General features: G+C 49.0%; 1 protein-coding gene across 3 annotated transcripts in view; it reads right to left on the reverse strand.

The window, feature by feature from the left end:
* Positions 1-13,275, reverse strand: part of STAT2 (signal transducer and activator of transcription 2) — a 157,959-nt gene that overhangs the window by 108,163 nt on the left and 36,521 nt on the right. The gene's annotated exons all lie outside the window — the stretch shown is intronic.

A 13,275-nucleotide genomic window follows, 5' to 3' on the forward strand; every position in this document is an offset into this window, starting at 1 on the left:
AATGTACCACCGATACAGAATTTTATAATTTGTCTCAATTGCACTGGCCGAAATAGAACTCTTCGCTATAGCTTTATAACACCCTAGCCATTGAGTCTCCGACCATTTATAACCCCAATCCGATTCCCAACCTATCTGATGTTTAAAGCAAGGTAGTGGTTTTGGTGAGAGCGACAAATAAATCTTGGAAATCAGACCTTTGGAAGTTTTTTGGTGGAAGCACATATCTTCAAAGGGCGTTCTTTCACGAGATATTTGCTTCCACAGTGGTGAGCTAAGCAGACAATGTTTCAATTGTAGATATCTATAATGTTCACCAATGGGTAAATCGAATTGCAACTGTATGTCATCAAACGATATAATTGAGTCATTACTAATCAGTTGACCAAAACATCAAACCCCCCTTTGGTTCCAGGGCTTGAATAGCCCCCCACCGGGTACAGATACAGATTGAAAACCCTTATATAGTCCCAGAGATGATAAAGGGGTACACCGGACAGGTCCTGTGTATCGCCACCTCTTCCATATTTTTAAGATCAGTTTTGTAAAGGGGTTATGATCTATATTAGATGCGTCTCTGCCAGACACACCCCATATTTTAGTATATAAAGAATTGTTCAAGTCTTCAGCTCCTTCTATATATAGCCATTGTTTCCTAGGTGAATGGGATGACCATTCATAAATCACCTTAAGTTGTGCAGCTGTGTAATATTGGGTGAAATTTGGAACAGCCAGCCCAGCATATTGCTTGGAGAGGAGCATGACTCGCCTATTAAGTCATGGCGGGCGTCTCTAACATATAAAATGAAAAGCCTTAGTATGAAGGGCCTTAAAAACTTTTACTGGTACTTCCCACAGGTAGGGTCTGGAACAAATATAACCATTTGGGTATTATCGTCATTTTTAAAACTGCTATTCTGCCTAACCAGGAAAGTGGGTATGAAGTCCAGATCTCTAAATCTTTGGCCGTTTTTTCTAATAAGGGAAGATAATTTATGCTAAATAACTGTTTAATAATAATAATAATAATAATAATCAGAACATAATTGAATACCTAGGTATCTAATATGGTGAGACGCCCACTTGAAAGGGAAGCTCGCTTTTAAACTCTCTGCCTCATGCACGGGCAAGGATATATTCAAAATTTCAGATTTACTTATATTAACTTTAAAACCAGAGGATGAACTAAATGTGTGCAGTTCCTGGATTAATACCAGAAGTGAAAGCTGTGGATTGGCTATCGAAAATAAAATGTCATCTGCGAAAAGTGTTACCTTAAATTGAGTATTCCCCCCCCCACCAATGTCCCCATTACATCTAATTGCTGTAGCTAGAGGTTCCATAAATAAAGCAAATAGCAACGGGGAAAGGGGTTACCCCTTCCTAACTCTAATGTAGCCGAATAGGAACCATTAACTTTAATGCATGCTTGGGGGGGGGGGGGGGGGAGGTATACATGGCCTTCAACCAGGTTTGAAAGTTCTGTCCAAGGCCCACTTTCTGGAGGACTTTGAATAAAAATCCCCAGTGCACGCGGTCGAAAGCTTTTTCCATGTCAATTGCTAACAGCACTACTGGAGTCCCATTCAATCATGCCTTCCTCATCAAGTTGACAATTTTACGAATGTTGTCACCTGTCTGCCTTCCTGGTATGAACCCAGACTGATCTATATGAACCAAGTCTGGTAATATACAGTTCAACCTACTGGCCAAGATTTTTGCTAGGATTTTTAAGTCAATGCTCAGTAAAGAGATGGGACGGTAGGAGCCACACAACAACTTATCCTTGCCTGGTTTCGGTAAGATTGTTACCCCTGCCAATTTCATGGTTGAGGGTAATATAGGTTAAGCAATAATTTGTTAAATAATTTCTGCAAATATGGAATGAGTAAATCTCCAAATATTTTTTTTATAGAAGAGGCCAATGTAGCCATCCAGACCTGGAGCCTTATTAACTTTAAGCGAGGCAATAGCCGCATAAATTTCTGACTGGGTGATCAAACCATCCAATTTTGGGAATGTTCTTCCAAGAGAGCACAGAGGAAAACCCCCGCCAGATACCTATCAATATCTGAATCATGTATCTCGTTCGTTAGTATATAACTCCTTATAAAACTGAACAAATCTGTTTTGCATACTGTAATTATCCGAAACCATCTTCGCATTGGCTTCCTTGATTTTCAAAATTTGACTTTGGGATAACTGCATATGAAGCTGTCTCACTAACAATTTACTGGGTTTGTTGCCCTCTGTATAGCATATATGCCTAATATTTTCCAAGCGATATTGAATGTCTCTATATAATAAGGCTTGCAATTTACTTTTGCATTTATCGAGTTCCCTGAGAGTTTTATAACTTCCATTATTTATTTTATTTATTTATTTATTTAATGGTTTTTATATACCGGCGTTCATCCAAGGATATCGCGTCGGTTTACAGTAAAAACAAAAACAAAACGTCAGAGCGTTGTACATAGAACATGGTAGTAATAATTATGAACTAATATAAAATAACTATGAAAATAGAAACGTAGTACATATAACAAGTTTATAATAATTTTGAACTAGTATATAATAATTAACAGGGAAAGACTAGGTAGTTTAAACGGAAGAATATAGATTATAGGGAAAGGGGGGAGAGGGGAGGAGAAGGGAGGGAGAGGAAGAGAGGGGGAGGAGGAAGCGAGGATATGACATGGAGAGGGAATTAGAAGAGTTGCATCATGGATAAGGCAGAGCAACATGGATAATGTTTAAAGTGCTTGTAAGGTAGGTGGAAGGTGTTGAGAAGAAACAGGAGGGATCATGTGTAGGCTTTAGTAAATAGCCAAGTTTTAAGATTTTTTTTGAAGATTTTTGGGAACTGTTCAAGCCTTAGTTCAGTGGGCATAGAGTTCCATAAGGTAGGGCCAGCTAGGGACAAGGCGCAGGCCTTAGAGGAAGAATATTTATAGAGTTGGGGTGAAGGGGTTTGTAAGGTAGCCAGGTATGAATTTCTGATCGGCCTGTTAGAGGTATGAAATTGCAGGGAATTATTGAACCAATTCATTTCTGGTTTGTGAAGGGATTTGTGTATGAGGGTTAAAACCTTATATTGAATACGATAGTGAATGGGTAGCCAATGTAATCGTTTAAGAATAGGTGTAATATGTTCCTTAGAAGTAGTGTTAGTAAGAATGCGAGCGGCTGTGTTCTGTAGAATTTGTAACGGATTGATGGAGTTTTTGGGAAGTCCTAATAGCAGGGCATTACAGTAGTCAATTTTAGAGAATAACATGGCTTGGAGTACGGTGCGGAAGTCTGCGAAATGTAGTAGGGGTTTTAGTTTTTTTATTGTGTGGATCTTGAAAAAACATTCTTTCAGTATTGTGTTGATATATTTCTTAAATGTCATGTGGTCGTCTATTATTACTCCCAAATCACGTAATTGGTGGGAAAATTTGGCGCGGGGCAGTGTAGTAGGCATTGTCAGCGTGGGATGGGAGGGAGAGGGAGAGGTTATAATCATGAGTTCAGTTTTTGTAGTATTAAGAGCAAGTTGAATGGAGTTGAGTAGATTGTTGATTGCATTGAGTGTGGTCTGCCAGATATCAAGGGCTTTTGGTATGGAATCGGTGATCGGAATTAGAATTTGTACATCATCAGCATACAAATAGTGTGGCATCTTAAGGCTGGACAGAAGCTGGCAAAGGGGTAACAGGTAAATATTAAATAGTGTGGAAGACAGGGAGGAGCCTTGTGGGACTCCATGAGTAAGTGGAATTTCATTAGATTCATGGTTGTCCATTTTGACTTTATAATTCCTATTGCTGAGGTATGAGGAGAACCAACTGTGGGCTGTGCCAGTAATTCCAATCTCATCAAGGCGTTTGAGGAGTATCTGATGGCTGACTGTATCAAATGCAGCCAAAATGTCTAAGATTATTAGTAGATGGGATAGTCCTTTGTCTAAACTTTTGATAAGGTAGTCAGATAGTGAAGTAAGCAGTGTTTCTGTGCTGTGTAGTTTCCTAAAACCATATTGAGATGGGGATAGTATCAAATGTTCATCTAAATATTCACTAAGTTGGCGGTTGATTGTTTTTTCTAGTATTTTTGCAATGAACGGGAGATTGGAAATGGGGCGGTAGTTGCTCAGATCAGTTGGGTCCATTTTAGGTTTCTTGAGGGAGGGTTTAAGAATCGCTTGTTTTAATGGGTTGGGAACCATGCCTGCATCAATGGATGCATTAATAATCATTGAAATTGGACGAGCTATGATGTCTGGTATAGTGAGGAGAAGTTTCGTAGGAATGGTATCGGAAGGGTGAGACGATGGTCTAGTTTTTTTGAGTATGGATTCAATTTCCATGTCAGTAGTGTATTCAAATTGTGTAAGGGTTGCTGTGGGGTTGTTAGTTTGGATGTTGTAGTTGTTTTGTGATGTTTCAGAGGTGGAAGGAAAACGAGTTATGAGTTTGTTAACTTTCTCGTGGAAAAACCTTGCCAATTGTTCACATTTAGTTTTGGCTTGTTCTTCCGGAATGGTATTTGGGGAGAGACTGGTCAGGGAGTTAGCCTTATGTTGCCTCTCAAGTTGCTGAATGGTATATATAAGAGAGATATTTTCTCCCCTTGGGCCTGTTTCTTCCTCACAGAGGCTTTAGATATTATTTTACCTCGTAAGACAGCCTTAAAACAATCCCAAACAGTATGGCTCGACCCTTCTCCATTATCATTGAATTGAAAATATTCTTTTATATATCTTCTCTAATTTCTTCACATAATCACTTATCAGAGAGAAGCGAATCATTAAGTCACCAATATTTAACCCCATGTGCCTCATTTTGTAAGCAAAAGGTAGCATATATAGGGGCATGGTCAGACCATGTATGTAATCGAGCCGATTTCTACTGATGTGCATCCTTGAACCTATGACCCACCCCCTAACCACAAATCTATCCGTGAATATGTCCCATGTACTCTGGAAAAAAAAGGTGTAGTTTTTATCGGAAGGGTGCTTACAGCGCCATAAGTCATGCAGCCCGGTCTCGTTAAGTGTTTTTAAACGTAGTCTAGCCCCTTTAAGGCCATCAAATGCTACATGACTATTATCCAGTGCAGGATTAATTGAAAGATTAAAGTTACCCCCCCCCCCCCTCTAAAATTTGTCCCTGCCACATATCACTCAGGGAGTGTTCCAGTGTTGTCAAAAATTTCCCTTGATGTATAATTGAACATAAGAAATTGCCATACTGGGTCAGACCAAGGGTCCATCAAGCCCAGCATCCTGCTTCCAAGGTGCGGTCTCACCATGGAGTGATACAGAGGCATTATGACATTTTCCGTTTGATTCACCATTCCCTTTCTAATAATTCCCAACATTCTGTTTGCTTTTTTGACTGCCACAACACACTGAACCGACGATTTCAATGTGTTATCCACTATGACACCTAGATCTCTTTCTTGGGTTGTAGCACCTAATATGGAACCTAACATTGTGTAACTATGGCATGGGTTATTTTTCCCTATATGCATCACCTTGCACTTATCCACATTAAATTTCATCTGCCATTTGGATGCCCAATTTTCCAGTCTTCCTGCAATTTATCACAATCTGCTTGTGATTTAACTATTCTGAACAATTTTGTGTCATCTGCAAATGTGATTATCTCACTCGTCGTATTTCTTTCCAGATCATTTATAAATATATTGAAAAGTAAGGGTCCCAATACAGATCCCTGAGGCACTCCACTGTCCACTCCCTTCCACTGAGAAAATTGTCCATTTAATCCTACTCTGTTTCCTGTCTTTTAACCAGTTTGCAATCCACGAAAGGACATCGCCACCTATCCCATGACTTTTTACTTTTCCTAGAAGCCTCTCATGAGGAACTTTGTGAAACGCCTTCTGAAAATCCAAGTATACTACATCTACCGGTTCACCTTTATCCACATGTTTATTAACTCCTTCAAAAAAGTGAAGCAGATTTGTGAGGCAAGACTTGCCTTGGGTAAAGCCATGCTGACTTTGTTCCATTAAACCATGTCTTTCTATATGTTCTGTGATTTTGATGTTTAGAACACTTTCCACTATTTTCCCTGGCACTGAAGTCAGGCTAACCGGTCTGTAGTTTCCCGGATCGCCCCTGGAGCCCTTTTTAAATATTGGGGTTACATTTGCTATCCTCCAGTCTTCAGGTACAATGGATGATTTTAATGATAGGTTACAAATTTTTACTAATAGATCTGAAATTTCATTTTTTAATTCCTTCAGAACTCTGGGGTGTATATCATCTGGTCCAGATGTTTTACTACTCTTCAGTTTGTCAATCAGGCCTTATAGATCCAATGCCTACTGTGCAATATACAGAAATAAAAGAAAATTATTCCTTACCTGCTAATTTTCGTTCCTGTAGTACCATGGATCAGTCCAGACAGTGGGTTATGTCCCCAATCCAGCAGATGGAGTCAGCCAAAGCTTTGAGGGGGCGTCACCAGAAGTGCTACTACCCCCTCTGCAGGAGTTCAGTATCGAGAATATCCAAGCCCGAGTAAATCAAGAACCCCAACATTGGATCAAGTTTAATAAACGGCAAAAATCAGCCTTAAAACGTAGACAACAAAACCGTACCCTTCCCACCAACGGGTGGGGGGACGAAAGGTCAGCGTGTCAACCCCAAAACAGAACTGTGAAAAGAACAGAGACCCGAGTAATCGTGAGAGACAGCCGAGACTACCGTCCCGTATGAGAAAAACGGAGTCGAGCAGGAATAGGACCCTAAATGCGGTGGGCGTCTGGACTGATCCATGGTACTACAGGAACGAAAATTAGCAGGTAAGGAATAATTTTCTTTTCCCTGTACGTACCTGGATCAGTCCAGACAGTGGGATGTACCCAAGCGTCCCTAAACCGGGTGGGATCCTGCGAGACCCGCACGTAGAACCTGCTCACCAAAGTGTCCAAAGACCGAGGAAGCGAGGTGAAGACGATAGTGCCTGGAGAACGTATGTAACGATTTCCAGGTAGCTGCCCTACAGATTTCCTGAGAGGAGACCGAGCGGGTCTCCGCCCAAGAGGCCGCCTGAGAGCGTGTAGAATGCGCGACAATACCTGGCGGGGGAGTCCGTCCCACCCCAATGTAGGAAGCGGCAATGCCAGCCTTCACCATCTGGCAATGGTCGTCTTCGAGGCCTGAGCTCCCTTCCGAGGACCGGACCAGAGGACGAAGAGATGGTCAGAAGTCCGGAAATCATTCGTAGCCTCCAGATAGAGGTGCAGGGTGCGCTTGACGTCCAGAAGCCGGAGAGACCTCGGTTCCGAAGAGGAGAAGGAAGGAAGCTCCACCGTCTGATTCACATGGAACGCGGACACCACCTTCGGGAGAAAAGAGGGAACAGTGCGAATCGAAACCCCGGAGTCCGAGAACCGGAGGTAGGGTTCCCTGCACGACAGGGCCTGCAGCTCCGAGATGCGGCGAGCGGAGCAGATAGCCACCAGAAACACCGTCTTGAGAGTGAGATCCTTGATCGTCGCATTCCGCAGTGGTTCAAACGGAGGTCCCGACATGGCCCGTAGCACTAGGTTGAGACTCCAGGAGGGACAAGGATTCTGCACCGGAGGCCGCATGTGTTTGACCCCTTTGAGAAAACGGAGAACATCCGGGTGCTGCAGCCGGGAACCCCCGTCCCGCAAGAGCGAGCCAAGGGCGGCCACCTGAACCCGGAGCGAGTTGTATGCAAGACCCTTGTCCACCCCTGCCTGCAGGAACTGAAGAATCTGAGGAACCGAAGCCTCAGCTGGACTCGTGTCCAGTCCGGCACACCACAGCTCGAACACCTTCCAGACTCGCACATAGGCTACCGACGTCGAAGTCTTCCGAGAACGCAGCAGTGTTGAGACTACCGCCTCCTGGTAGCCCCGGCGCCGGAGGCGGCGCCTCTCAAAAGCCAGGCCGCAAGACAGAAGAGTTCTGCCTGGTCGAAAAATACCGGGCCTTGGTGAAGGAGGCGGGGGAGATGTCCTAGACGGATGGGTCCGTCGATCACCAGTTGAATCAGGTCCGCAAACCAAGGTCGTCTTGGCCACTCCGGGGCGACGAAGATCACCGGTCCCTGGTGGACCTCTACGCGGCGGATTAGTCTTCCCACCAGTGGCCACGGCGGGAACGCGTAAAGGAGCAGGTTGGTCGGCCACGGGAGTACGAGAGCGTCCACGCCCTCCGCTCCCCGCTCTCTCCGGCGGCTGAAGAACCGGGGAGCCTTGGCGTTTCGTGCGGACGCCATGAGGTCGAGGTGGGGGGATCCCCATCGCCGGACGAGCAGCTGCATCGCCTCGTCGGAGAGGGACCATTCCCCGGGGTCCAGAAACTGACGGCTGAGGTAATCGGCCTGTATGTTGTCCACGCCCGCGATGTGCGAGGCCGCCAGGCGGGCCAGATGCCGCTCCGCCCACTGCATCAGCATCTCTGTTTCGAGTGCGACCTGCGGACTGCGGGTGCCGCCCTGCCGGTTGATATAGGCCACCGTCGTCGCATTGTCCGATAAGATCCTTACCTCCCGGTTCTGGAGGAGAGGTAGGAAGTGTTGGAGCGCTAGTCTGACCGCTCTGGTCTCCAGTAGATTGATGGAGCACTTCGATTCCTCCGCGGACCACGTCCCTTGCGTGGCGCTGCGGTCGCAGACCGCTCCCCAGCCTACAAGACTGGCGTCGGTGGTTACCACGACCCAATTTGGAAGATCGAGAGACACGCCGCGGGCCAAATTCTCCGGATTCGTCCACCAGGTCAGACTGTTCCTGGCAAACAGCGGTAGTGGAAGGAGTGCCTGGTAGTCCTGCGAAAGCGGCTTCCAGCGGGATAGCAGCGCCCTCTGTAGAGGTCTGAGGTGCGCAAATGCCCAAGGGACCATATCGATGGTGGAACCCATCACCCCTAGGAGCTGCAGGTAGTCCCAGGAGGTGGGAACCGATAACGCAGAAAACCGTTGTATGTGTTCCCGCAGGGCTTGCGCCTTGTCCTGGCGTAGAAAGACCGCGCCCAGACGGGTGTCGAAGGTCGCCCCCAGGAAATCCAAGCGCTGCGAGGGCACCAGGGAGCTCTTGGAAAAGTTCACCACCCATCCTAGGGACTGCAGAAACTCTATGACTCTGGCCACCGCCTGCTGTCCATGCCGAAAAGACTTCGCTCGGATGAGCCAATCGTCCAAATAAGGATGAACTAGGATCCCCTCCTTCCGCAAGGCAGCCGCTACCACCACCATGATCTTGGTGAAAGTGCGCGGAGCCGTTGCCAGTCCGAACGGGAGAGCCACAAACTGGAAATGTTGCCCCAGGATCTTGAACCGTAGCAGACAATGATGCTCCCGGCGAATGGGGATGTGGAGGTAGGCCTCCGTCAGGTCCAAGGAGGCCAGGAATTCCCCCCGATGCACCGCCGCGATCACGGACCGCAGCGTTTCCATGCGGAACCGAACCACCCGAAGTGATTTGTTGACTTCTTTCAAGTCTAGAATGGGCCGGTAGGAACCGTCCTTCTTCGGCACCACGAAGTAGATGGAATAATGGCCCGAGCCCACCTCTCCGAAGGGCACGGGCGCAATGGCGCCTATCTCCCAAAGTCTGTCCAGAGTCAACCGCACCGCCTGTCGCTTGGTGTCCGAGCCGCAAGGGGAGAAGATGAAGCGTCCCTTTGGAGCGCGGACAAACTCCAACGCGTAGCCTTGTCCGATGGTATCCAAGACCCACTGATCCGAGGTGATTCGCGCCCACTCCTCGTAGAAGAACGCCAGTCTCCCTCCGATCCTGGGGACTGCGGAGTGGGCGAGCTGAACATCATTGCGAGGACTTGGGCGGGGGTTGACCAGCTGCGGTGGCGGGGCGCGCGGGGCGGCGCCCGCGAAATGAGCGAGACCAGGGCTGAGACCTGGAGGCAGAGGGCCTGGTTGACGGCGGTCTGTAGTTCCGGAAGCGCCGTTGTGCCCTGGCTCTGGTCCGCGAGGACGGAAAAGTCCTGGTGGAACGATACCTGTCCTCCGGCAGGCGATGGACCGCATTTTCCCCCAGCGTCTTGATGATCTGATCCAAATCCTCCCCGAACAGGAACTTGCCTCTAAAGGGCAGGGAGCCCAGGCTCGACTTGGAGGATGTGTCCGCCGCCCAGTTGCGGAGCCATAGAAGGCGCCGTGCCGCTACCACCGAGGCCATAGAGCGGGCGAGGACCCGAAACAGGTCATAGGAGGCGTCAGCCCCATATGCAACCGCCGCTTCCAGTCTATCCGCCTGTGCGGCCTCCCCAGCCGGTAGGACCTGAGAGGTGAGCAGTTGTTGAACCCAGAGCAGGCTGGCCCGCTGGACCAGCGAGCTACACATCACCGCCCGCAATCCTACTGCGGAGACCTCGAAGACCCGCTTGAGGAAGACTTCCAACTTGCGATCTTGTGCGTCTCGTAAGGCCGCGCCCCCTGTCACAGGGATGGTTGTCCTCTTCGTGACAGCTGTCACCGCGGAGTCCACTTTGGGAACCTTGATGAGATCGAGAAAATCGTCCGGCAGAGGGTAGAGCCTCTCCATGGTCCGGCTGCCCTTGAAGGAAGCTTCCGGGGCATCCCACTCCCCGGTGAGAAGCTGGAGGAAAGAATCATGAATGGGAAAAGCCCGAGCCCTGGGCCTCCGGGCTGCCAAGACCGGATCCCCCTTCCTCGAGGAAGTGACCACCGCGGGCGCTACGGGCGCGGGAGGCTCCGGTGGTGGATCGAGGTCCAACTCCTTAATAACCTGTGGTAGGAGGTCCTCCAACTCTTCCTTCTGGAACAGCCGCAGCGTGTGCGGATCATCGCCCTCTGAAGTGGGGTCCCCTTGACCCGAGTCTGTCGGATCCGATCCAGGGGAAACAGGTCCTGTGCCCGCAGTCCCCGCGCTCCCCGGGAGCCTGGCGCGAGCGGGAGGGAGGGGGGCCCCCACACCCGCCGGAGCGGGGGGGGCCGGGGGAGACAGAGGGGCCCCCGCAGGTAGGGAGGGCCGCGGAAACTTGAGTGGAGGGGGTCCCGAGGGAGGCTCAAGGCTCTGTAGATATGCGGTGTGCAGCAACAGTATAAACTCTGGGGAAAACCCCTGTCTACCGGAGGGGGCTCCGGGGGGGGGGCCCCCGGTGGGACCGTCTCCGGGTCCGATTCCGGGAGCAAATGTGGCGGGGACTCCCCCGCATCCCCGGTCCCAAACGCCGTCAGTTCCCCTTCAGGTGGTGCTGAGTGTAAAATGGCCGCCGTTCCCGCCGGGAATGGGGGAGGGGCCGGCCCCCGCCGCCCGGGCAGACCTGCTAAACGGGGGAAATCGATGAGGGGGCGCGAGGTGCCCTCCCCCCCGGGGAGACACCTCGCACAGATGCCCTCCCTCGAGATCCGCGAGCCCAGCTCACCGCAAGCAGAGCAGCGCTCTGGCCGCGGCATCGGGGCTGAGCAGGAAAAACAACGCCGGCAGAATAAACCACCCGGCAGAGCCTCGGGGGGGGCCGAGAACGGAAGCGCCGCTGCGGGAGGGGGCCCGGACGGCCTGCACAACCCGAAATGAAAAACAACGGCACCGCGGGGGGGCCTCCTGGCCGCACGACCCGCCGACGACGCTCTCCCTGCCTGCCTCTGCAGCCCACGAGGAGCCGCGAAAATGGCCGCGGGCAAAGGAGAGAAGCGCGGAGGGGCCGGTCCTAGAGGCCTCCGCGAGCCCCTCCGTCGAAAATCAGCTGCAAGCAAGGAAAAAACAAAGCAAACAACACAACCCTCACTTACCCCGCTCGCAGGAGAGAAGAAGAAGAGAGAGCAAGACAGACACCGAGGGAAGCCACGCCTCCCAATTAGCCCTCTAACTTTTTTTTTTTTTTTTTAAATTGAAACAAACTTGATCCAAAGAGAAGAAGTAGGCAGAGAAAAAAGCAAATCAGAGAAGAAATACAAGAACTGCCTGAGGTAATCGGGAGCAACCCGGATTCACTACTCGCATCTGCTGGAGTCAGAAGATACTGAACTCCTGCAGAGGGGGTAGTAGCACTTCTGGTGACGCCCCCTCAAAGCTTTGGCTGACTCCATCTGCTGGATTGGGGACATAACCCACTGTCTGGACTGATCCAGGTACGTACAGGGAACGGCTCATTAACACTAAACAGTATTAAACAAACTTATAATGGATATGTTTCTCCAATTAGATCTGAATAAACAGATTCAGGAGAAGTAAAATTAGCATCTAGCAACCATATAGAGGTGTCTCATGTGGTAGGTCCATATGAGCCAGAAACTTCACTAGCACTGGAATTTCTCCGGAGGCGTTTGCTCCTTTGCCAATATGTTGCCAGCGGGTGGTTTCCCTGCGATGACCTGGCTGGGTGTCTGCCTTGCTCATTTGGACTTTGAGACCCTTCTGCTTAAGAAGGTTTTCTGCAACCTCAGGCGATCTTGCAGTCAGAGTATCTCCGCTAATCGTAAAAGATATTCCAAAGGGGTAAGGCCATTTATAGCGTACATTTTCAGCCCGCAGGGTGAGCGTGATAGATTTCATAGCCTTGCATCATTGCAGAGTTATGGCTGATATGTCGTTAAATATTTGAATCTTCATCTCCTTCCAGGTTACTGTCCCTAGAGTCCTGGCTTTCTGGATAGTAGCATTTTTCAAAGGGAAATCATGTATACATGCTATAATGTCACGGGGCTGGTTGTTAATTATCTTGCTCAGAGCCCTGTGCGCACGATCAATTTGCACAGGCTTATCCAGGCCTTCCGCGGAGTCAACATTAAGAATTGCCTTGCTACACCAGCTTAATGTAATCAGTGCCACCTTCCACTTCCAGAACCCCTCTAATCCGGAGATTATTTCAATGGGTTTCTATTTTCTAGATCCTCTGGGCTTTGATGTGAACTCCTCTGATGTCTGTTTCAGGGGGAGAATAACTTTAGCTTGCTGCGTCATACCGCTTGATCCTCTGCTGCTTGTTCTAATTCATGCACTCTCTGTCCTATGTCATCCACGTCCCGGCGAAGGTCTCCCAGCGCCGCATGTTATTTCCCCTTTTACTGTTGCGATGTCTGTCTTTAAATCGCGAAACCAGGCATTAAATTCTTCCCTAGTAGGGCCCTGGTCACCGGCGCTCTCCGCTCCTATTACCACCGCCATATTAGACTCCATCGGAGCTTCGTCTGTATCGGCGGTGCCCGTTTCTTTTTTTTTTTTGCGGCTCACCTCCTGTGTAGGAGAACTCAGCAAGATCTATTGCTCTTCTTCGACTCGCCACTCTTCCTCTTACAATCGCTGCGA

This window comes from Rhinatrema bivittatum, chromosome 3 (assembly GCF_901001135.1).
Source record: "Rhinatrema bivittatum chromosome 3, aRhiBiv1.1, whole genome shotgun sequence".
Taxonomy (NCBI): Eukaryota; Metazoa; Chordata; class Amphibia; order Gymnophiona; family Rhinatrematidae; genus Rhinatrema; species Rhinatrema bivittatum.